Here is a 25,796-nt window from a genome sequence, read left to right on the forward strand (position 1 = left end):
CCTTTCATTAAAAAAATCTTTTTTGAACCTTCATTGTTATAGTCATATTTAATCCTTCATTGTCTCTAACTTTATTTTTTGTATACACATAGAGTTTTTTCTTCTAAAAAATTTTGGGGTACAACTTCTAATAGATTAAAATACACCCTAAATCTAGCACCGGGCTTGCTCTAGTCTCTAGCCCAAGCAAATTCTTTCCACCTACTTTTTCTTTATTCTCCCAACAAACTGACCTTATTAACTCCTTTTTTTAGAAATTTAAAAATAAAATTTTTTTGTCATCTTTATACTGATATTCCATCCCTTCATTGTGTTTACCCTTATATATGTTTTTCATTCTTCAAAATTTTGGGAGGTAGTTTCTTCTAAAAGACCAAAATACTCCCCAGATTAAGTGGGTGACCTTGTTCTAGTCACCAGTCCAATATATATATATATATTTCCTTTTTCATATTTTTTCTTTATTTGTTTTCTTTTTTATTTATTTATTTTTTGCTTCTTTTTACCCCCTTTCTCCCTCCCACGATTTGGGGTACCTTCTGATTTGGTTAAAGCACATTTTCCTGGTGTCTTTGCCACCCTTTTAGTATTTTGTTTGCTCCTTCATATATTCTTATCTGGACAAAATGACAAGGCAGAAAAACTCACCACAAAAAATAAATAAATAAATAAATAAAAAGAACAAGAGGCAGTACCAAAGACTTGGGACCTAATCAATACAGACATGGGTAATATGTCAGATCTAGAGTTCAGAATGACAATTCTCAAGGTTCTAGCGGGGCTCGAAAAAGGCATGGAAGATATTAGAGAAACCCTCTCGGGAGATATAAAAGCCCTTTCTGGAGAAATAAAAGAACTAAAATCTAACCAAGTTGAAATCAAAAAAGCTATTAAGGTTCAATAAAAAATGGAGGCTCTTACTGCTAGGATAAATGAGGCAGAAGAAAGAATTAGTGATATAGAAGACCAAATGACAGAGAATAAAGAAGCTGAGCAAAAGAGAGACAAACAACTACTGGACCACGAGGGGAGAATTTGAGAGATAAGTGATACCATGAGACAAAACAACATTAGAATAATTGGGATTCCAGAAGAAGAAAGAGACAGGGGAGCAGGAGGTATATTGGAGAGAATTATTGGAGATAATTTCCCTAATATGGTAAAGGTGACAAGCATCAAAATCCAAGAGATACAGAGAAACCCCCTCGTCTAATTAGATGATGGACCCCGTCATCTAATAGTAAAATTTACAAGTCTTAGCAACAAAGAGAAAATACTGAAAGCAGCCCGGGACAAGAAGTCTATAACATACAATGGTAAAAAGATTGGCAGCGGACTTATCCACAGAGACCTGGCAGGCCAAAAATAGCTGGCATGATATATTCAGAGCACTAAATGAGAAAAACATGCAGCCAAGAATACTATATCCAGCTAAGCTATCATTGAAAATAGAAGAAGAGATTAAAAAGCTTCCAGGACAAACAAAAACTGAAAGTATTTGCAAACACCAAACCAGCCTACAGGAAATATTGAAAGGGGTCCTCTAAGCAAAGAGATGCCCTAAAAGTAGTAGACCAGAAAGGAACAGAGACAATATACGGTAACAGTTACCTTATAGGCAATACAATGGCACTAAATTCATATCTCTCAGTAGTTACCCTGAATGTAAATAGGCTAAATATCCTAATCAGATACCTAATCAGGTATCAGAATGGATAAAAGACCAAAACCCATCAATATGCTGCCTACAAGAAACTCATTTTCGACCCAAAGACACCTCCAGATTTAAAGTAAGGGGCGGAGGGGGAATTTACCATGCTAATGGACATCAAAAGAAAGCAGGAGTGGCAATCCTTTTATCAGATCAATTAGATTTTAAGCCAAAGGCTATAATAAGAGATGAGGAAGAACACTATATCATACTTAAAGGGTATATCCAACAAGAAGATCTAACAATTTTAAATATCTATGCCCCCAACGTGGGAGCAGCCAACTCTATAAACCAATTAATAACAAAATCAAAGAAACACATCAACAATAATGCAATAATAGTAGGGGACTTTAACACTCCCCTCACTGAAATGGACATATCATCCAAGCAAAAGATCAACAAGTAAATAAAGGCCTTAAATGACACACTGGACCAGATAGACATCACAGATATATTCAGAACATTTCATCCCAAAGCAACAGAATACACATTCTTCTCTAGTGCACATGGAACATTTTCCAAAATAGATCACATCCTGTGTCACAAATCAGGTCTCAACCGGTATCAAAAGATAGGGAGCATTCCCTGCATATTTTCAGACCACAATGCTCTGAAGCTAGAACTCAATCACAAGAGGAAAGTTGGAAAGAACCCAAATACATGGAGACTAAACAGCATCCTTCTAAAGAATGAATGGGTCAACCAGGAAATTAAAGAAGAATTGAAAAAAATTCATGGAAACAAATGATAATGAAAACACAATGGTTCAAAATCTGTGGGACACAGCAAAGGCAGTCCTGAGAGGAAAATATATAGTGGTACAAGCCTTTCTCAAGAAATAAGAAAGGTCTCAGGTACACAACCTAACCCTACACCTAAAGGAGCAACAAAGAAAGCCTAAACCCATCAGGAGAAGAGAAATCATAAAGATCAGAGCAGAAATCAATGACATAGAAACCAAAAAAACAATAGAACAAATCAATGAAACTAGGAGCTGGTTCTTTGAAAGAATTAATAAGATTGATAAACCCCTGGCCAGACTTATCAAAAAGAAAAGAGAAAGGAACCCAAACAAATAAAATCATGAATGAAAGAGGAGAGGTCACAACTAACACCAAATAAGAACATATTATGAGGAACCCTATGCCAACAAATTTGACAATCTGGAAGAAATGGATGCATTCTTAGAGACATATAAGCTACCAAAACTGAACAAGGAACAAATAGAAAACCTGAACAGACCTGTAACCAGTAAGGAGATTGAAACAGTCATCAAAATCTCCAAACAAAAGCCCAGGGCCAGACGGCTTCCCAGGGGAATTCTACCAAACATTTAAAGAAGAATTAATTCCTAGTCTCCTGAAACTGTTCCAAAAAACAAAAATAGAATGAAAGCTTCCAAACTCATTTTATGAGGCCAGCATCACTTTGAACCCAAAACCAGACAAGGATCTCATCAAAAAAGAGAATTACAGACCAATATCCTTGATGAACACAGATGCAAAAATTCTCTCCAAAATACTAGCCAATAGGAGCTAACAGTACATTAAAAGGATTATTCCAGGGCTGCAAGGTTGGGTCAACATCCGCAATGACACAATACATTAATGAAAGAAAGAACAAAACCATATGATAATCTCAATAGATGCTAAAAAAGCATTTGACAAAGTATAGCACTCCTTCCTGATCAAAACTCTTCAAAGTGTAGGGATAGAGGGCACATACCTCAATATTATCAAAGCCATCTATGAAAAACCCACCACAAATATCATTCTCAATGGAGAAAAACTGAGAGCTTTTCCGCTAAGGTCAGGAATATGGCAGGGATGTCCATTATCACCACTGCTATTCAAAATAGTACTAGAAGTCCTAGCTTCAGCAATCAGACAACAAAAAGAAATTAAAGGCATCCAAATCAGCAAAGAAGAAGTCAAACTCTCACTCTTTGCAGATGATATGATACTATATGCAGAAAACCCAAAAGACTCCACTCCAAATCTGCTAGAACTTATACAGGAATTCAGTAAACTGTCAGGATATAAGATCAATGTACAGAAATCAGTTGCATTTCTTTACACGAACAACAAGATAGAAGAAAGAGAAATTGAGGAGTCAATCCCATTTACAATTGCATCCAAAACCTTAAGATATCTAGGAATAAACCTAACCAAAGAGGCAAAGAATCTATACTCAAAACTATAAAGTACTCATGAAAGAAATTGAGGAAGACACAAAAAAATGGAAAAATGTTCCATGCTCCTGGATTGGAAGAGCAAATATTGTGAAAATGTCTATGCTATCCAAAGCAATCTACACATTTAATGCAATCCCTATCAAAATCCCAACCATTTTTTTCAAAGAAATGAAACAAATAATCCTAAAATTTATAGGGAACCAGAAAAGACCTCGAATAGCCAAAGGAATACTGAAAAGGAAAGCCAAAGTTGGTGGCATCACAATTCTGGGCTTCAAGCTCTATTACAAAGCTGTCATCCTCAAGACAGTATGGTACAGGCACAAAAACAGACACATAGATCAATGGAACAGAATAGAAAGCCCAGAAATAAACCCTCAACTCTATGGTCAACTAATCTTTAACAAAGCAGGAAAGCATGTTCAATGGAAAAAAGACAGCCTCTTCAACAAATGGTGCTGGGAAAATTGGACTGTCACATGCAGAAAAATGAAATTGGACCATATCCCCACACCACACATGAAGATAGACTCAAAGTGGATGAAAGACCTCAATGTGAGAAAGGAATCCATCAAAATCCTTGAGGAGAACACAGGCAGCAACCTCTTCGACCTCAGCTGCAGCAACTTCTTCCTAGGAACATCGCCAAAGGCAAGGGAAGCAAGGGCAACTATCGGGACTTCACCAAGAACAAAAGCTTTTGCACAGTAAAGGAAACTGTCAACAAAACCAAAAAACAACTGACAGAATGGGAGAAAATATTTGCAAATGACATATCTGATAAAGGGCTAGTATCCAAAATCCATAAAGAACTTAGCAAACTCAACACTCAAAGAAAAAATTATTCAATCAAGAAATTGGCAGAAGACATGAACAGACATTTCTGCAAAGAAGACTTCCAGATGGCCAACAGACACACAAAGAAGTGCTCCACATCACTCGGCATCAGGGAAATACAAATCAAAACCACAATGAGATATCACCTCACACCAGTCAGAATGGCTAAAATTAAGTCAGGAAATGACAGCTGCTGGTGAAGATGAGGAGAAAGGGGAACCCTCCTTCACTGTTAGTGGGAATGCAAGCTGGTGCAGTCTCTCTGGAAAACAGCATGGTGATTCCCTCAAAAAGTTGAAAATAGAGCTACCCTACAACCCAGGAATCTCATTACTGGATATTTACCCTAAAGATACAAATGTAGTGATCTGAAGGGGCACATAGCAGCAATGTCCATAATAGCCAAACTATGGAAAGAACCTAGATGTCTATCAACAGATGAATGGATAAAAAAGATGTGGTGTATATATATACAATGGAATACTATGCAGCCATCGAAAGAAATGAAATCTTGTCATTTGCGATGATGTGGATGGAACTAGAGGATATTATGCTTAGCAAAATAAGTCATTCAGGGAAAGACAACTATCATATGATCTCCCTGATATGAGGATGTGGAGATGCAATGTGGGGGGTTGGGTGGGGTAGGAAAAGAATAAATGAAACAAAATGGGATCGGGAGGGAGACAAACTATAAGAAATTCTTACTGTCACAAAACAAACTGAGGGTGACCAGGAGCAGGGGGTAGGGAGAGGGTGGTGAGGTTGTGGACATTGGGGAGGGTATGTGATGGTGAGGGCTGTGAAGTGTTTAGGCCTGGCAATTCACAGACCTGTACCCCTGGGGCTAATAATACATTATATGTTTATTAAAAAATTAAAAATTAAAAAAAAGAAGGTAGGATTCCTAAGCCATCTTTCAGTTCTAGAATGCTAATCTCTGAACTTCACTTAAGTGAAGGGGAAAAAAAAACTATTTTGCACAAGGTACTGTTTTGAGGGGGTTTACTTTCATTCACATCAAACCCAATAAGAAAACTCTATTAACAAATGGGAACTTAAAAATGCTCATTTAGGTCACATAAGAAGCTATTCTTCTAGGTAAGTGTGTGATAAATCATATCTATTAAATACTAAAGCAAGTCAATGGTTTTATTAGTATGAATTCTTTTAATGTGAAACTATACCATGAAGTAAAACAACAACTTACCTGCCTAGGCTCAAAGTTAGATATATATGAACAGGTGTTTCCAGGAACATATGGCCCATGTCCTTCTTCAAATCTAGTTAGACCATCCAAGGTACAAGCCAGGAATACATCGCTTATTTGACATTTTTTTTGAATCTCAGCTGAGACACATCCAGGTACGTATTTTTAAGATCTTCCAACTCTTCGTCTCTGTACAGAACTTTTCAGACATGGTACGTAATCTGTCATCCTTTCCCATCACAGTTACATTATGGTCAGTGTTGTATGGAACACTGCTATTGGGTCAAGTACAGTTAAAAGCGGTTTGCCAGAATGCAATGGTCAGGAAACCATTTGGCTCCTTGCCAGGATATACATCATAAAGAAATTCTTTTAATCCTGGTATATCAGCTCTTGGTATTGCAAATACAATAATTCCCCCAAAATATGGGAAATATTCAGGCCTTGTGATGAGGGCTGAAGTAATCCAGGCTTCACTCACTATCCATATACTGTCTGTTATGTTATGGTGAACCATTTCCAATGCAAAAGAACTGGGGTCAATATCAGATGCATAAAGCAAAACAACTCTGGCAGTGGAGTTCTTTATGGCATCAACAGCTTTCTGCATGTTCTCGTTTGAAAAGACTTTGGGAATTATTTCAGAGTATGCAATACAGAGGTTGGCGCTCTCCATTCTTTCCCTAAAAGTTTTTACTCCACATTTTCCATAATCATCACCAGCTGCTATGATGGCTCTCCAGGTCCACCCAACATGTTAGATGATTTGGACCATGGCATCCGACTGGATCTTGTCACCAGCTACTGTGCAAACATAAGATGAGGACTGGTGTTTGTCACTAAGAATTGAGCAGGTAGAGGCATAACCCACCTACAATTGAAAATATTTGTGCAGTTATTAGGAAGCAATAGCCAAATCGCATATCAAACAATCTCTGGATATTTTTATTGGACAGGGAGGGGACTTAATAGTTGTTCTCCCTTCATTCTCACATCCTTCCTCAAAAGGACATGTAGTCCGCTCCCTGGCCCACAAGTGGGGACTGTTAGAGGGAACACATAGACCTCCATAGGCACCCTTTTCCCACCCCACTCCATGGGAGTCTGAGGAGCTAATTATTAAGATGATGACATTCAATGCAGCACTTTTCACAGCTGGAGTGACAGCACGGAAAAGGAGGTCTTCTGCCCTTTCACCTACATTCACATGAGACTAGATGTGGGAGAAAAGCCATCCAGGCGCTATCTCGGCTCTAGCTTCTCATCCACGGGGGCGATGGAGAGAGTGGACTCACAGTGTACTTGGCAGGCCAGTTCCCTCCTGCTCTTCCTCCCTTCCCCCCTTTCCTCGGCCCCTCTTCATTGTGTGTATGTGTTTTCCCACCACCACTCCTTTCCCTCTTTTTCTTCTCTTTCTTATTTTCTCTCCACCATGACTGCTAAGTGTTTAGGTCTTGAGACTCACTGATGGAGGGTGGTAGGAAACTCTACTGCACCCACAGGTCTAGCTGCATTCTCCAACAAAGTGGCACTCATTTCATAGGTGCTTGTCTAGAAAAATGAAAAGATTTAAAAGATTTTTTTTTTTTTTGCATTTTGCCAGTGATTCTTATATTTTCATCAGTACTGTGAATTCTCAAGCCTCACATGTATTTCTGCTATGCCGGACCCCCAGTCTCCCTGACTCTACAATGAGGAACATATGCTACATTCTCCCCAACTCATTCCTTGTTATTAATATGTCACCATCAATAGGGCCTCCTATATTATAATTCCATGTCCCCATGACTGTCAATTCCTTTATAAGAGACGAAATATTCCTATTTTCTCTTTTCTCTACCACTTGTCCTATTCTTACTCCACTGGCTAAAGTTTACATTCTGCTTTGGAAACTCGCTAGCAGCAACATCAGGGAGGTCGTATATAGGAAAGAATGTCATTTAGGAAGCACAGATGCCTGACTTTTAATTCTGCTCCATAGTTAGTGTAAGACTATAGACAAGTTACTTAAACCCTCTGAACCTGTTTCCCCATGAGTAGAATCAGGTAATGACATCTATATATTAAGTACAATTAATATATACTCAGTGGCTTATAATGAATAATACACACATTATATTAATATATATGTTATATAATAAGAGTATATTAAGTGAAACAACCAATGTGAAAATGTCGTATGGATTTCTTTTCCTTCTTTGAAAGGATTTAAGTGAGAAAACCAATCAGAGTTTTCTAGTCAGTCTGGATCACAGGTGGTTTTTGGTGGAAGATAGGGCTCACGGGAACCATTCGACTGAGCTGCATGAAGCCCACGCCTAAGACGTCAGCTATGTCACCCAACCCCTCCTCTTGGTTCTGTTTCTCAGTGTTTTCCTGTTCCTCCTACATTCGTATTTGCAGCTTTATAAAAGAAATATGATGTAAAGACTACTTTTTACAATTACTTCTAATTCTCCCATTACTTTAGTAACACAAATAAACTTAATCATCATTCACATTAATAAATCTGGACTATACTATAATGATCCAGCCTTAGAAATACTTATAGAATTTTATTTATATTTTCTTAATAATCCTTTCTTCCTAATATCCTCTGTTCTTAAGTTTAAACTTGTTCCAAGTCTCTGAATTTAAAATTATCAGATGGTCACCAGAGGGGAGGTGGGTAGGAGGATGTGTGAAATAGAAGATGGGGATTAAGGAAGGTGCTTGTTGTGATGAGCACAGGGTGATGTAGGGAACTGTTAAATTACTATATCATATACCTGGACCTAATATAACATTGTACGTTAACTAACTGGAATTAAAGTAAAAACTTAAAGTAAAAAATATATATTTTTAAGTAAAAAACAAAAATTCCATAATGTTAGCATCCCAAAATTCTAGCTATCTTGTGAGATCCACAGGCTCATTTCAGTACGTTAGTATAAGGAGCAAAGAGTCATGAATAATAAGCTTTAATATAGGCAAGAAACAAAATGAGTTCTTTATAGCACCTAGCACCAGCCAACCAACCAACCAACCAACCAACCACCCACTCAGTATTTTTCCATCACCTACTCCGTGCCTCACTCAGTGCTTAGAGTGCCATGCCTCAAGGGGTACAAATCAGTAACTCACAACCTCTAGGTAAAAATTAAAGCAGAATCCTAAGGGATGAAGAGGAGCCTGAAATGGGGGCCAGGGTGGCTCAGCCAGTTAAGCCTCTGACTCTTGATTTCCGCTCAGGTCATGATCTCAGGGTCCTGAGACTGAGCCCCTTGCAGGGCTCAGAGCTCAACTGAGAGTCTGCTTGAGATTCTTCCCCTCCAACCCCAACCCCTCCTCCCTGCCCCATCTCACCTGTGCTCTCTCCTTTAAATAAATAAATTTTATTTTTTAAAGAAGAGGCTGAAATCACCTTCAAGTAGGCATCAGGTTACACTTGCTAAGCCCAGACTGAACAGAGAAATTAGGGGCAGCGGCTTCACCATGGTCCCTGCTGGTCGCTGCATCTCATCTCAGCCTCACCTGAGCACCTTACTATCTACCGCAATTAAGCCAAACATAACTTGTGATTCTTCACAAGCTGGCACCCAGCACGGTATTCTGACATACCTGAGTATTACCTATGGTAAATAATATAACACTAGAATTCTTGATAAGGCAACTGATGAGAATGATCCAATCTGTTCCAACAATGTCTGCCGGAAATGCTCCGGTACTCTTCCTAAAATTGAGCTTGTTTTCTTCCTTGCCTGTAAGGAATACCAAAGCTGCTTCCACAGATTTGCAGGTGATGGAACAGGTATCAAAAAACCAATAGCCTGAAGTGATATTGGGCAAAATTTTCTTCTTCTTCTTCATCTCGTTGATTGTGTGTATTATGGTTTTTCATCCAGCAGAAACCCCAAAAGTTAAACCTGGAAAAGAAACAGATTTGTAGGCATTTGACAATGGTGGATCTTTGGGGGTGGGGGAGACCAACCTTTAGCTGGGAGTGATGCTGAGAGCATTTTGTGAGAATCTGAGCAGGCACGTCCCTGGCGTGACCACGTTAATATTTCATAACGATATTGCAAACTTCAAGGGTTCATGGATGCGTCATATTCACTGGTGACTGGTTTGGGCGAGGAAGCACCCTTTTGCATATTTTCTTTCTCTAAATATCTTCCATATGATCTAATCTCCCCAAACTGCTGATTATGTCTTTTCATAAAAATATCTTTATATTCCCTGCTCTCTCTACTACATGCAGTACTAAAGAACCCCTCAATACATTTTTTCCATTCATTGGAAGTCCTTGATGCCATATGACTCCTTTCCCATCTTACTCTCCTATAGGTTTCTCTTGTTTTCTTCTGGACATTAATTGTAATTAAATTATTTAAAAATATGAAAATACTATAAAAGTATATCAAAACAAAACACAAAATTTCTACACACTATGTAAACCATGACTCCAATTTAATCATTTTTCCTGCCATTATTTGATTGTTAATGTTGAGAGATTTTTTTTTAATCTTTAATTTAAATTCAATTTACTTAACATATAGTATATTATTAGTTTCCAGGGTAGAATTTAGCAATTCATCAGTTGCATATAACACTCAGTACTAATTCCATTAAGTGCCCTCCTTAATTCCCATCACCCAGTTACCCCATCCCACTACTAACCTCCCCTCCAGCAACCCATGTTGACAAATTTTTTAATTGAAAAAAATATCTCCTTTCTACCATTTTCATATATAACTATGATTAAAATGCCTCCCTCTTTTCATCCCTCAGCCATTAAAGGGAAAAATATTTCTCATGTAATTCAGCAACACAGTTTTTTTTCAATTTCTTCTCCATTGAAAAATAACTATTCTATTCCCAATTTTTGTTCTTCCCAGTTTTTTTAATAAACATATAATGTATTATTTGTTCCAGGGGTACAGGTCTGTGAATCACCAGCCACCCTATCCCTCCCTTGCCTCAGCAGCCCTCACTTTGTTTCCTGAGATTAAGAGTCTCTTATGGTTTGTCTCCCTCCCCAGTCCTATCTTGTTTCATTTTTCTCTCCCTTCCCCCCAAGAGTCCACATCCTGCCTCTCAAGTTCCTCATAAAGAGGGATCATATGATATTTGTTTTTGTCTTATTGACTTATTTCACTTAGCATAATACTCTCTAGTTCCATCCACATCAATGCAAATGGCAAGATTTAGGGGTTTTGATGGCTGCATAGTATTCCATTGTATGTATATATACATCTGCTTTACCTATTCATCTGTTGATGGATATCTAGCCTCTTTCCATAGTTTGGCTATTGTGGACATTGCTGCTATAAACATTCGGGTGCACATGCCCCTTCATATCACTACTTTTGTATCTTCAGGGAAATACCCAGTAGTGCAATTGCTGGGTAATAGGGTAGCTCTATTTTCAACATTTTGAGAAACCTCCATTCTGTTTTCCAGAGTAGCTGCACCAGCTTGCATTCCCACCAACAATGTAGGAGGGTTCTCCTTTCTCCACATCCTCGTCAACACCTCTCACTTCCTGACTGGTTAATTTTAGCCATTCTGACTGCTGTGAAGTAGTACCTCACTGTGGTTTCTATTTGTATTTCCCAGATGCCCAGTGATGTTGAGCACTTTTTCATGTGTCTGCTGGCCATTTGGATGTCTTCTTTGCAGAAATGTCTGTTCATGTCTTCTATTTCTTGATTGGAGTATTTGTTGTTTGGGTGTTGAGTTTGATAAGTTCTTTATAGATTTTGGATACTAGCCCTTTATCTGATATGTCATTTGCAAATATCTTCTCCCATTCTGTCGGTTGTCTTTTGTTGACTATTTCCTTTACTGTGCAAAAACTTTTTATCCTGATGCAGTCATAATAGTTCATTTTTCCTTTCTTCCTTTGCCTTTGGTGATGTTCCTAGGAAGAAGTTGCTGTGGCTGAGGTCGGAGAGGTTGCTGCCTGTGTTCTTCTCAAGGATTTTGATGGATTCCTGTCTCACATTGAGGTCTTTCATTCATTTTGGATCTATTTTTGTGTGTGGTGTAAAGAAATGGTCCAGCTTCATTATTCTGCATGTGGCTATCCAATATTCCCAACACCATTTGTTGAAGAGACTGTCTTTATGCCATTGGACATTCTTTCCTGCTTTGTTGAACATTAGTTGACCATAGAGTTGAGGGTCCATTTCTGGGTTTTCTATTCTGTTCCATTGAACTATGTGTCTGTTTTTGTGCCAGTACCATACTATCTTGATGATGACAGCTTTGTAATAGAGCTTGAAGTCTGAAATTGTTATGCCGCCAACTTTGGTTTTCTTTTTCAACATTCCTCTGGCTATTCAGGGTCTTTTCTGGTTCCATATAAATTTTAGGACTATTTGTTCCATTCTTTGAAAAAAAATTGATGGTATTTGGATAGGGATTGCATTAAACGTGTAGATTGCTCTAACACAGACATTTTCACAATATTTGTTCTTTCCAACCTGTGAGGATGGAACATTTTTCCATTTTTTTTTCTGTCTTTTTCAATTTCTTTCATGACTGCTTTACAGTTTTCTGAGTACAAATTCCTTGTCTCTTTGGTCAGAGACAGGTACCTTATGGTTTTGGGTACAATTGTAAATGGGATTGATTCCTTAATTTCTCTTTATTCTGTCTTGTTGGTGTATAGAAATGCAACTGATTTCTGTGCATTGACTGTATGTCCTGACACTTTACTATATTCCTGAATGAGTTCTAGCAGTTTTGGACTGGAGTCTTTGAGTTTTCCACATGAAGTGTCATATCATCTGCAAAGAGTGAGAGTTTGACTTCTTCTTTGCCAATTTGGATGCCTTTTATTTCTTTTTGTTGTCTGATTGCAGAGGCTAGGACTTCTAGTACTAGAATAGTAGTGATGATAGTGGACATCCCTGCTGTGTTTCTGACCTAAGTGGAAAAGCTCTGTCTTTCACCCTTGAGAATGATATTCACTGTGGAGTTTTCATAGATGACTTTGATGATATTGACATATGTACCTTCTATGCCTACACCGTGAAGAGTTTTGACCAAGAAAGGATGCTGTACTTTGTCAAATGCTTTTTCAGCATCTATTGAGGATATCATATGGTTCTTGTTATTTCTTTTATTAGTGTATGGTATCACATTGATTGATTTGTGGATGTTGAACCAAACTTGCAGCCCTGGAATAAATCCCACTTTGTCATGGTGAATAATCCTTTTAATGTACTGTTGAATCTTATTGCTAGTATTTTGGTGAGAATTTTTGCATCCATGTACATCAGGGTTATTGGTCTATAACTCTGCTTTTTAATAGGATCTTTGTCTGGTTTAGGGATCAAGATAATGCTGGCCTCATAAAATGAGTTTGGAAGTTTTCATTCTATTTCTATTTTTTGGAACAGTTTCAGGAGGATAGGTATTAATTCTTTAAATGTTTAGTAGACATCCCCTGGAAAACCATCTGGCCCTGGGCTCTTATTTGTTGGGAGATTTTTGATGACTGCTTCAATCTCTGTTCAGGTCTGTTCAGGTTTTCTATTTCTTCCTGGTTCAGTTTTGGTAGTTTTTACATCTCTAGGAATGCATCCATTTCTTCCAGATTATCAAATTTGCTGGTGTATAGTTGCTTATAACATGTTCTTATAATTGTTTGTATTTCTTTGGTTTTGGTTATGATTGCTCCTCTTTCATTCATGATTTTATTTATTTGGGTCCTCTTTTCTTTTTGATAAGTCTGGCTAGGGGTTTATGAATCTTACTAATTCTTTCAAAGAACCAGCTCCTAGTTTCATTGATTTGTTCTACTGTTCTTTTGGTTTCTATTTCATTGATTTCTGCTCTGATTTTTCTTCTCCTGCTGGGTTTAGGCTTTCTTTGCTGTTCCTTCTCCAGCTTCTTTAGGTGTAGGGTTAGGTTGTGTACTTGAGACCTTTCTTGTTTCTTGAGAAAGGCTTGTACCACTATATATTTTCCTCTTAGGACTGCCTTTGCTGTATCCCACAGATTTTGAATCATTGTATTTTCATTATCATTTGTTTCCAAGAATCTTTTCAATTCTTCTTTAATTTCCTGGTTGACCCATTTATTCTTTAGAAGGATGCTGTTTAGTCTCCATTGATTTGGGTTCTTTCCAACTTTCCTGTTGTGATTGAGTTCTAGCTTCAGAGCATTGTGGTCTGAAAATATGCAGGGAGGGGAGGAGTCAAGATGGCGGAGAAGTAGCAGGCTGAGACTACTTCAGGTAGCAGGAGATCAGCTAGGTAGCTTATCTAAAGATTGCAAACACCTACAAATCCAACGGGAGATCAAAGAGAAGAAGAACAGAAATTCTAGAAACAGAAAATCAACCACTTTCTGAAAGGTAGGACTGGCGGAAAAGTGAATCCAAAGCGATGGGAATATAGACCCCAGGGGTAGGGACCGGCTCCCGGCAAGCAGCTGAGCAACGGAGCACAAAATCGGGACTTTTAAAAGTCTGTTCCACTGAGGGACATCAGAGGCTAAACTGGGGTGAAGCCCACACGGGGTCAGCGTGGCCTCAGGTCTTGCAGGGTTACAGAAGGATCGGGGGTGTCTGAGTGTCGCAGAGCTTGCAGGTATTAGAACGGGAAAGCTGGTTACAGAGAAAGAGCCAAGGAGTGAGCTCACAGCTTGGGGTTACCTTGAACCGGTTGCAGGCTTGGTGAGCTCGGAGCGTGGCCGGAGGCCAGGGAGATGGGAGTAAATGGGCGCTGTTCTCTGAGGGTGCACTGAGGAGTGCGGCCCCGAGCTCTTGGCTCCTCCGGGCCTGAGACCAGGAGGCCACCATTTTCACTCCCAGCCTCCGGAACTCTACGGAAAGTGCTCAGGGAACAAAAGCTCCCGAAAGCAAACCCCAGCGGATTACTCAGCACAGCCCTGGTAAGGGCAGTGCAATTCCGCCTGGGGCAAAGACACTTGAGAATCACTACAACAGGCCCCTTCCCTAGAATATCAACAAGAAATCCAGCCAGGACCAAGTTCACCCACCAAGGAATGCAATTTCAATACCAAGGAGAGCAGCGGAATTCCAGAGGAGGAGAAATCAAAGCACGGAACTCATGGCTTTCTCCCCATGATTCTTTAGTTTGGCAGTTAATTTAATTTTTTTTCTTTTTCAATTTTTTTTCTCTCTTCTTCCACTAAATTTTTTTAACTTTTACCTTTTTTCTTTATTTTAACGTTTTTAACTAGTTTATCTAATATATATAGATTTTTTCTTTTTTATATTTTTTCTTTATTCGTTTTCTTTTTTTAATTGTTTCTTTCTTTCTTTTTTTTTTTTTTTCTTTCTGAGCCTCTTTTTATCCCCTTTCTCACCCCTCATGATTTGGGATCTCTTCTGATTTGGTTAAAGCATATTTTCCTGAGGTCTTTGCCACCCTTTTAGTACTTTACTTGCTCCTTCATATACTCTTATCTGGACAAAATGACAAGGTGGAAAATTTTACCACAAAAAACGAACAAGAGGCAGTACCAAAGGCTAAGGACCTAATCAATACAGACATTGGTAATATGTCAGATCTAGAGTTCAGAATGACGATTCTCAAAGTTCTAGCCGGGCTCGAAAAAGGCATGGAAGATATTAGAGAAACCCTCTCGGGAGATATAAAAGCCCTTTCTGCAGAACTAAAAGAACTAAAATCTAACCAAGTTGAAATCAAAAAAGCTATTAATGAGGTGCAATTAAAAAATGGAGGCTCTGACTGCTAGGATAAATGAGGCAGATGAAAATATGCAGGGAATGCTCCCAATCTTTGATACCAGTTGAGACCTGATTTGTGACCCAGGATGTGATCTATTCTGGAGAATGTTCCATGTGCACTAGAGAACAATGTGTATTCTGTTGCTTTGGGATGGAAAGTTCTGAATATATCTGTGATGTCCATCTGGTCCAGTGTGTCATTTAAGGCCTTTATTTCCTTGCTGATTTTTTGCTTGGATAATCTGTCCATTTCAGTGAGGGGGGTGTTAAAGTTCCCTACTATTATTGTATTATTGTTGATGTGTTTCTTTGATTTTTTTATTAATTGGTTTATAGAGTTGGCTGCTCCCACATTGGGGGCATAAATATTTAAAATTGTTAGATCTTCTTGTTGGACAGACCCTTTAGGTTTGATATAGTGTCCTTCCTCATCTCTTATTATAGTCTTTGGCTTAAAATCTATTTGATAAGGATTGCCACCCCATGTCCATTAGCATGGTAAATCTCCCCCCTTACTTTAAATCTGGAGGTGTCTTTGGATCTAAAATGAGTTTCTTGCAGATGGCACATTGATGGGTCTTCTGTTTTATCCATTCTGACACCCTGTGTCTTTTGATTAAGGCATTTAGCCCATTTACATTCAGAGTAACTATTGAAAGATATGAATTTAGTGCCATTGTATTGCCTGTAAGGTAACTGTTATTGTATATTATCTCTGTTCCTTGCTGGTCTACTGCTTTTAGGTTCTCTCTTTGCTTAGAGGACCCCTTTCAATATTTCTTATAGGGCTGATTTGGTGTTTGCAAATTCTTTTAGTTTCTGTCCTGGAAGCTTTTTATCTCTCCTTCTATTTTCAATGACAGCCTAGCTGGATATAGTATTCTTGGCTGCATTTTTTTTTCATTTAATGCTCTGAATATATTATGCCAGTCCTTTGTGACCTGCCAGGTCTCTGTGCATAGGTCTTCTGCCAAACTATTTCTACCATTGTATGTGACAGGCCCTTTTTCCTGAGCTGCTTTCAAATTTTTTTCTTTGTCACTGAGACTTGTTAAGTTTTACTATTAGATGACAGGATGTGGACCTATTTTTATTGATTTTGAGAGGGGTTCTCTGTGCGTCCTGGATTTTGATGCTTGTTCCCTTCCCTAAATTGGTTAAATTCTCTGCTATAATTTGCTCCAATATACCTTCTGCCCCTCTATCTCTTTCTTCTTCTTCTGGGATCCCAATTATTCTAATATTGTTTCATCTTATGGTATCACTTATCTCTCAAATTCTCCCCTTTTCATCCAGTTGTTTATCTATCTCTCTCTCTCTCTCTCTTTTCAGCTTCTTTATTCTCCACCATTGGTCTTCTATATCACCAATTCTTTCTTCTGGCTCATTTATTCTATCATAAGAGCCTCCATTTTTATTGCATCTCATTAATAGCTTTTTAAATTTCAACTTTGTTAGATTTTAGTTCTTTTGTTTCTCCAAAAAGAGGTTTTATTTCTCCAGACAGGGATTCTTTACTATCATCTATGCTTTTTTCAAGCCCAGTGAGCATCTGAACTCTGATTCTGACATCTTACCAATGTCCATATTGATTAGGTCCCTAGCTGTTGGTACTGTCTCTTGTTCTTTTTTTGTTTTCTTGTCATTTTATCCAGATAAGAATAGATGAATGAGAGAACAAAATACTAAAAGGTAATATTGACCCCAGAAAAATGTACACTAACCAAATCAGAAGAGACCCAATACTGGTAGAAGAAGAAAGGAGAAAGAAAAAATTTAAAAAAAGGTAATATTGACCCCAGAAAAATGTACACTAACCAAATCAGAAGAGACCCAATACTGGTAGAAGAAGAAAGGAGAAAGAAAAAATCAAAAAAAAGTTTTATACATATACATATATATACACATATGTATATACACATATACATATATATGTATATGTACATATATATATAATACATATATACATACATATATATGTATATATGTACACACATATATACATATATATAAAACTTTTATATATGTGTGTGTATATATATAAATACATGTATATGTATATATACACACATATATATAAAAGTTTTATATATATATATATATATAAAAAACAGAGCCACACACTTGATTTTGGGTATATTTTGTAGTCTGTTAGAAGAACCTGCCTCCCCAAATTTTAAAGAAAGAAATATTATACACACACACACAGACACACACACACACACAAAATAAAGGTAAACACAATGAAGGGATGGAATATGTAAAGGTGAAAATTTAAAAAGGTTTTAAAATAGAAACTGATGAGATAAGAAGTTGGTTTAAAAAAAAAAATAGAAGAGAATGTGATCATGCTGGAGACTAGAACAAATACACACGCTAGATTTAGGGTATATTTTGATCTGTTAGAATAAACTGTATCCCAAAATTTTAAAGAAAGGAAAACTTATATGTATACAAAAAATAAGTTTAAATACAATGAAGGGATACAATATGACTATAACAATGAAAATTTAAGAAGATTTTTAAAAAGGTATTGATGGGATAAAATCATGAAAAAATGGTTAAAATGGGAAAGAGGAAAAATTTTTTAAAATAGAATAAGAAAAAAATAAAATTAAAAAAATTTAACTTTAAAAGACTGAAGAATCATGGGGGGAAAGTCATGAATTCTATGTGTTGATTTCCCCTAGCTCTGGAGTTCCACTGTTCTCCTTAATTGGTAAGCTCGGTCTTGGCTGGATATTCTTGCTGATCTTCTCGGGGAGTGGCCTGTTGCAGTGAGTCTCAAATGTCTTTGCCCAAGGTGGAATTGCACTGCCCTTGCCAGCCACCAGGCTAAGCAATCTGCTTGGGTTTGCTCTTGGTAGCTTTTGTTACCTGAATACTTTCTGTACAGCTTTGGAGGATGGGAATGAAAATGGCAGCCTCCCAGTCTCTGACCCAGAGGAGACAATTGCTCAGGGCCCCACTCCTCAATACACCCTCAGAGAAAAGCAGTCAATCCCTCCCATCTCCCTCATCTCCAGCCGTGCTCTGTGCTCACATGGCCTGTCACCAAGCATTGCTATCTCTGGTACACAGCCCCATTTGGAGTCTCCAAACCCAGCAGATTCCTGCAGCGTGCTCCTGATCTCCTCCTCCCAGAGGATGAAGGGGGGTCTCCCCAGATCTCCACTTGTGGGGTCCTTCCTCAAAGAGCAGTGGCCTCACTGTGCCGTGGATCACTGTTTAAGGTAACCCTGAGCTGAGAGCCCATTCCTCAGCTCCGTCTCTGTAGCTGGCTTTCCTGCTCTTATACCTGGGAGCTCTGTCGCACCCCTGGTCTTTTTGTGATCCCATGGGTCCTGAGACCACACTGTCCCCATGAGGGCTCCACCTCCCCCAACCCCCTCACCCTTGCTCAGCCTCTGGAGTGACGCCCCTCAGTGGAGCAGACTTCTAAAAGTTCCAATTTTGTTTCACTGCTCTACTGCTTGCTGGGAGTCAGACCCTACCCCACATATATTGCTTCAGATTCACTCTCCGCATGTCCTACCTTCCAGAAAGTGGTCGCTTTTCTGTTCCCAGAATTGCTGCTCTTCTTCTCTTTGACCTCCTGCTGATTTTTTAGCTTGTCAGAATCATTTGATAACTATCTAGCTGAATCCCTGGGACCTGATGAAATTTAGGTCTCCTACTCCTCTGACATCTTGCTCTGTATCTGTTCTTCCCAGTTTTATCTAAACTTTAATCTATGTAAAAGCAAAGAGGTACCTGGGGGGCTCAGTCAATTAAGCATCTTATTCTTGAGCTCATCTCTGGTCTTGATCTCAGGGTCATGAGTTCAAGCCCCACATTAGGCTCCACATTGAGTATAAAACCTACTTTAAGAAAAAAATTTTTAATTAAAAATTTTATTTTTTTTAGGATTTTATTTATTTATTTGACAGAGAGAAATCACAAGTAGATGGAGAGGCAGGCAGAGAGAGAGAGAGGGAAGCGGGCTCCCTGCCAAGCAGAGTGCCCGATGCGGGACTCGATCCCAGGACCCTGAGATCATGACCTGAGCTGAAGGCAGTGGCTTAACCCACTGAGCCACCCAGGCGCCCTTAATTAAAAATTTTAAAATAAAACCAAAGACCTCAAGAATTTTTGACTTACTGTTATCTGTAGTTATAGTATCTAATTCCATATCTTCTATCAATAAATGTTTTTCATTAAATGTCTAACTGCAAATTGCCCTGCTAGCACATTAGATTTCTCCTCCATGTTTCTCTAATTTTTTGAGCTTCATTTTTTATTTAATAAACAGTTACTGAGTTCTACTAGTGCTAGATATTATAAGTACAACACAGAACAAGATAGGCACTGCAGTGTACAGGTGAAAAAACAGAAAAATAGCCAAGCAGTGCACCAAGTCATAAAAACAGTGAGAGGGATGAATGTAGGGGCCATGAAATAGAAAGGATGGACCACACGGTGGAGAACAGCCTAGCTGAGGCTTAAAGGATGACATGAAAACAGGGATGAAAGTGGCAGACCAAGAAGACAGTATGTGTGAAGGCACGTCCTCAGAAAGGGAACATGAAACATTCTAGGAATGCACAGATCAGTCCTTTGGGAGGCTAAAGTGGAAGTGAGTATGGCACAGGGAAATGGAGACTGGAGAACCAGAAGGTGCCAGAACAGGAAGGGCTTCATCAACTAATGATAGCTGGTTTCCAAGTTTACTCCAGCGGCAGTATAAATCGGCATACATGGTTTTGAAATAAATACAGCAACATCTTTTTAAAGGTAATATAGCAATACATTTCAAGAGCAAGAAAAACATCCACCTTCTTTGAATCAGTAATCCTACCCCCAAGAATTTATCTGAATAAACCATTTTTCCCAAAGGAAAAAGCTCTGTATACTCCCAAACTGTTGGTTACAGAATTATCTATAACATCAAAAAACTGGCAAGAACTTACATGCTCAGTGATAATAAACTATGGTATATTGATTTGATGGGAACATTTTCCATCATTAAAAAACTATAATTAGCAAGATTATACAGCATAAACTTAATACACATAATATGAAGTGAAATAAGCCATGTGCAATGTTATTTCTACACTAGGATTAAAACTACATATAAATTGTATGAACATTTGGATAAGTATCAACAGAAAAATTTCTATTTTTATTTTTATTTATTTTTATTTTTTAATGATTTATTTATTTATTTTAGCGGGGTGGGGTGGCGAGGAGGGACAGACAGAGGGAAGGCAGTGAAGATCTTAAGTAGACTCCGTGCAGAGCAAAGAGCCCTCAGGCAGGACTCAGTCTCATGACTCAGATCACAACCTGAGCAGAAACTGAGAGTCCAACGCTCGATGTACTGCACCACACAGTTGCCTCCAACAGGGAAATTTTTTTAATGAGCAGAGGATAATTACTGGAAGGGTGGGATTTGGGACAATTGTTCTTTCATTCTCTGATCTCTACTATGATATTAACCGTACTGTGATAGAACATATACATTTTTCCCCCAGAAAATTTCTCTAAATCCTAACTTCATTTAGATCAACCAAAACAAGAATTAAAATACTCTTTCCCCTTCCATTTCACTGCCTTTCTCTTCTCTGAACATTTTCAGAATAATAGAAAAGCCTTCCTCTTCTGTATACTTTAGCTGATGGCCAAGCAAAAGTAGTATCTTGTCAACATTGGAGAACAAGATTCCAACCATAGTGGACATGCCAAATCATTTCTTTTAATGAAAGGGGTGGATTTTTATTAAAAACTTATCTATTGGCTTTTTTCCAGTTAGCCTTGCTAGGAAGATAGCCTTCAAAAATTCTGATGAAAAGTGAAGAACAAATTAAGTGTATTTACAAAATATAAGTGTACTATGATAAGCTCTAGTTTTCATTCTATATTTTAGAGATTGAATGTGTAAACTTCTATGATAAATAATTAACTGACTCTAGAACAATGTATCTGTGAGCAAAAGCCCTTCTCATCCCTCTTCCCTTTGCTTCCCTGTAAGGAAGGGAAAGAATTAGAAGGTCCAGGAAAGAGGTAAATGAGATTGACTGCAACCCTTCCATTTTGCCAACAACATTACTGTTTATCCATCCCTCTAATGATATTTCAAATACATAGCCTGAAACAAGATAACAGAAAAGAGTAAAGATTTAATTGTATAAGAAGTTGCTAAGGATCACCTGGTAGTTCAGTAAGCTAAGCATCTGCCTTTGGCTCAGGTCATCATCTTGGGGTCCTAGGATTGAGCCCCATGTAAGGCTCTCTGCTCAGTGGGGAGTCAGCTTCTCCCTCTCCCTCTATGTGCTCTCTGTCTCACTCTCTCAAATAAATAAATAAATCTTTTTTTTTAATTTGCTATAGTTTACAGCATGCATTTATAATCATGATTGCCATGCAGCATCATAGAAATGCTCACTATATAATGTAAAATGCCCAATATAAAATTGTGTCCTTACTGTGTTCACAACTGCACAAAAATTATGATTGCATTTAAATACACAGGACTGAGAAAATAAATGGAAAAGAGCTGCTTTGTTATGGTAGTAAAGTAGTGAAGAGTTGTTTTCCTTTGTTTTAATTTCTGGCATTCTTTTCATAGCTAAAGTGTGTGTTTTGATGTGTGTGTGTGTGCGCGTGCACGTGTGCCATGCACACACATGCAAATCTAAGCCTTGTTTACCTTTCTTAAAATGCATTGTTAGTAAATTCAGATTATCAGTTATGGATTCCGTGTCCTCATGTAACAATTTTAGTGTGAGGAGAGGAGGGCAGAAATCTTCAGGGCAAGGAATCTTACTATGAATATTAGCTCAGAAATAAATGGGCATCCCCACATCGTGTATTTTCACTTGAGAGCTTAGTGTAATAGCAATTTACAAGAAAGCTGCAACACTGCATTGCGTTGGTGCTCCTCAAACCTTAATGTGCATGTAAATCACCGGGAGGTCTTGTCAAAATGCTTATTCTGACTGGGCAGATGTGGGAGGCAGCCTGAGATTCCACATTTTTAACAAGTTTTTAGGTGTTACCGATGTTGCTGGTCCACAAACCAGCCTTTGAAGAGCCCTGCGCTCTCTTGTACAAAACTTGTCTTTTTTCTTTCTGAAGTACAGAAGTGGGAAAGGACCCACTTGAGGCCAACTTTTCTCGCTTCTTTTCTAGCACTCCTAGGGTGTCCACCTAGGAGAAACTGAGGCCCAGAAACAGGCAGTGTATTTCCTACATCAAATAAATAGCGTCAGAGTCATGGCCCCAGTTCCAGACTCTGACTCCCACACCCCGTACTCTTTCATCACTTGTGCCTGATGAAAAAGAAGACAAGAAAAGCAGCTTACCCTTCATGTTTTGTGGATACTGCCTCCAAAATAGACTCATTTGCCAGGATAATCCTGTATTGAATAGGAAACAATCCTCCAATAACAAGTGAGGGATTTGGGGCATCTCCATACCCAATCAGATCAAACTTGCCCAGCAAGCGACAGTTGTGTTCTTCTTTCTCTTCTTTGCCTTCAAGGCCAAATCCAGCCCATAGGAAAGCAAGAAATCCTAGAACCCAGCATTTCTTTCTGCAGGCCATTTGACTAAGGCAGATTCAGGAGAAACAACTGATGTTAAAAGCATTATCAAACCACCTCGATAGAGTGTTACAATGAATGTGTGCAAGCTACCTCCCACTGGAGTTGGCTTACAATAACATATGAATGACAAAATTGTAGGTGCTGAGTGTAAAAGAGTCATTTCATTTTGTAGAAATTGTCCCTTTCTTTTTTATTATAGTCAGCCTCATTCATTCTCATGTCATCTGCCCTTGTGGGAACTGCTCCTGTCCCAAAGGTGAGGGGGGGATGCATTCTGTTTCATCACAAAGTATGAAAAGAAGTTAGCATCAGGCCAACCTCTTTACTTCACAGTATAGAAAACGTCAAGTGGAAAACCTTGGGGGATTTGGAAGATATCATTTTGAATTAGCCTTCTGCCACTTGCATTAGTGTGATGGTGGCAAAGTCACCTAACTTCTGTGCCTCAGTGACTAGGATCATCGTAAGCCATCCTAGAATAACTTTGTGAAGCCCATAAGAGTTCAAGGAACATTTTTCACATACATCATTTTCTTTAACCTCCTCTTCAAGATGAAGTGCTATCCTTGGCTCCTTTTGCTGACTTTGTCACTGGGGAATCAAACAGATGGTTAGAAGTAATCTTCATCTCTTCCTCCTCCTACCTCTCTGTTCCTTTTTCTTCTGCTTCTTCTTCTTCTGCTTCTCCTTCTCTTTCTCCTTCCTCTGCCCTGTCTTCTACTTCCCCTTTTTCTTCTTCCCTTTCTTCTTCCTCCTCTTCTTCTTCTGACACAAGGGCCTGAGAATTTCTGGGTTCTTTCCTAAGAATCCTTCCTCCTCTGCCTTCTTGCTAGTCTCCTCTCAGAGATGTCTCCCAGTTTCTTTCTTTAGGTCCCCCTTTGATGCTTCTCAAACATCTCTCCTTGGAGTATAAATTCATAGAGTAGTTTCAGAGAACAATCCAATAATATGTATCAGGAGCATGAAAAATGTGTATACCATTTGATCATGGGATTTTACTTTGAAATAGTTATCTCAAGGAAGTAACAGAGATCCATACCCACATTATGTATAAGGATATTAAGTATGGTTTTATATATAATAGTAAATATGGATCTAAATGTACACAATAGAGAATTTCTAAGATCAGTTATAATCTAGCCACATGATGAAATACAAAGGAGCTATTTAAATCATAGTTTAGAAAAATGTTTACTCAGAAGGGAAAAGCTCACAATATGCTTAAAGTGGAGATAACAGAGCAAAACAGCATATAGAGTTACGTTCTAAATTTATAAAATTTACCAATATGTTATAATTCTCTTTTGCCCATATATTTCTATTAAAAGCACTAGAAAAAAAAAAAACACTGCAAATTGAAATCCCAAGAGGAAAAAAGACCAAAAAATCCCTTTCCCCACTATTTTAACAAACCAGTAGACACAATTTTGTGTTCATTTCCAGTCCAGGTCAACACCCCATCAGTATTTTTAATTACATTTTCATGGTAGATTGTGGGTGATTTTAATTTTCTTCTTTTACTTTTCTATATTTTCCCATATGTTCAACAATATTCTTGTATTTTTTTTATAAATGGAAAAAAATGAGATGGCAAAAAAGAAAAAAATCCTACTTCTTTTTTACAATGCCTCCATACATGCATATTCAACTCCCCTACCAGCCCTACCACACACACACACACACACACACACACACACACACACACACACACATCACCATCATCATATCAGTAGCACTTCAGTCACCTGGGTCCCACCAAACTCCATAAAGAAGTCATTTCCTTCACCTTGACCCACTGAAGGATTTCCAGCACACATTTGTTGGTTAAGTGTCATCTCTGACCCTGGGGAATCCCCAAAGAGAGTCTCTCCCATTACTATTACTTCCCATGGCTTGGTCTCCCCACAGCCAACAAAGCCTTCACAAGTGAGCATACCCCTGGCCTTGGGGTGAGTGACACTTCCATCTGAAAATGTCTGGCCAGTCTTAGTTTTCTAAATTGTGGATGGTCCGCAGATACTACCCACAGACTTTCGAAATAATATTGCAAAGATTTAAGGAAAAAGAGAGCTTTCCAGAGGACTCGCTTCCCTGGTATGCTTCAGAGTCTGGCTTCATCCAAACCAGTTGGCACTCTGGCTGACAGACCACTCCTCACCAGCAACTTGAAAATACCTCTCTTGAGCTGTAAAGGCTGGTCTTTCTTGGAACTATCTGGAACTATTCTTCCTTCATGTTTGCTCTCTTTCTTACCAGAAGGCAGCTGTTTCTAGGCAATTAACCCGTCTTGTTGCCAAGGGCTACCCTTGCACAAAGATACGTTTATCACGAAAGAGGATCTGTCCTAATCCTCTGGGCAAGAGCTGTGCTAGGGACCACTAAAAAAGAAAAAAAAAAATCACTAAAACAGATTGTTACATGAATAACAAAAACTAGCATTTTTATAGCATTTTACATCTTACAGACTTTTTCCACATGGGTCAGGAACAAGATTCAATGTTGATGAGGCCTACAATTGGTGCAGCAGCATCTGGTAGCAATGTTTTCAT

At 38.4% G+C, this 25,796-nt stretch overlaps 1 pseudogene; it reads right to left on the minus strand.

Annotated features, from left to right (window-relative positions):
- Positions 1-23,246, minus strand: part of LOC116590959 — a 39,409-nt pseudogene extending 16,163 nt beyond the window's left edge.
- Between the last annotated feature and the right edge of the window lie 2,550 nt (positions 23,247-25,796).

The sequence above is a fragment of the Mustela erminea genome, chromosome 1, assembly GCF_009829155.1.
Source record: "Mustela erminea isolate mMusErm1 chromosome 1, mMusErm1.Pri, whole genome shotgun sequence".
In the NCBI taxonomy this organism is placed as follows: Eukaryota; Metazoa; Chordata; class Mammalia; order Carnivora; family Mustelidae; genus Mustela; species Mustela erminea.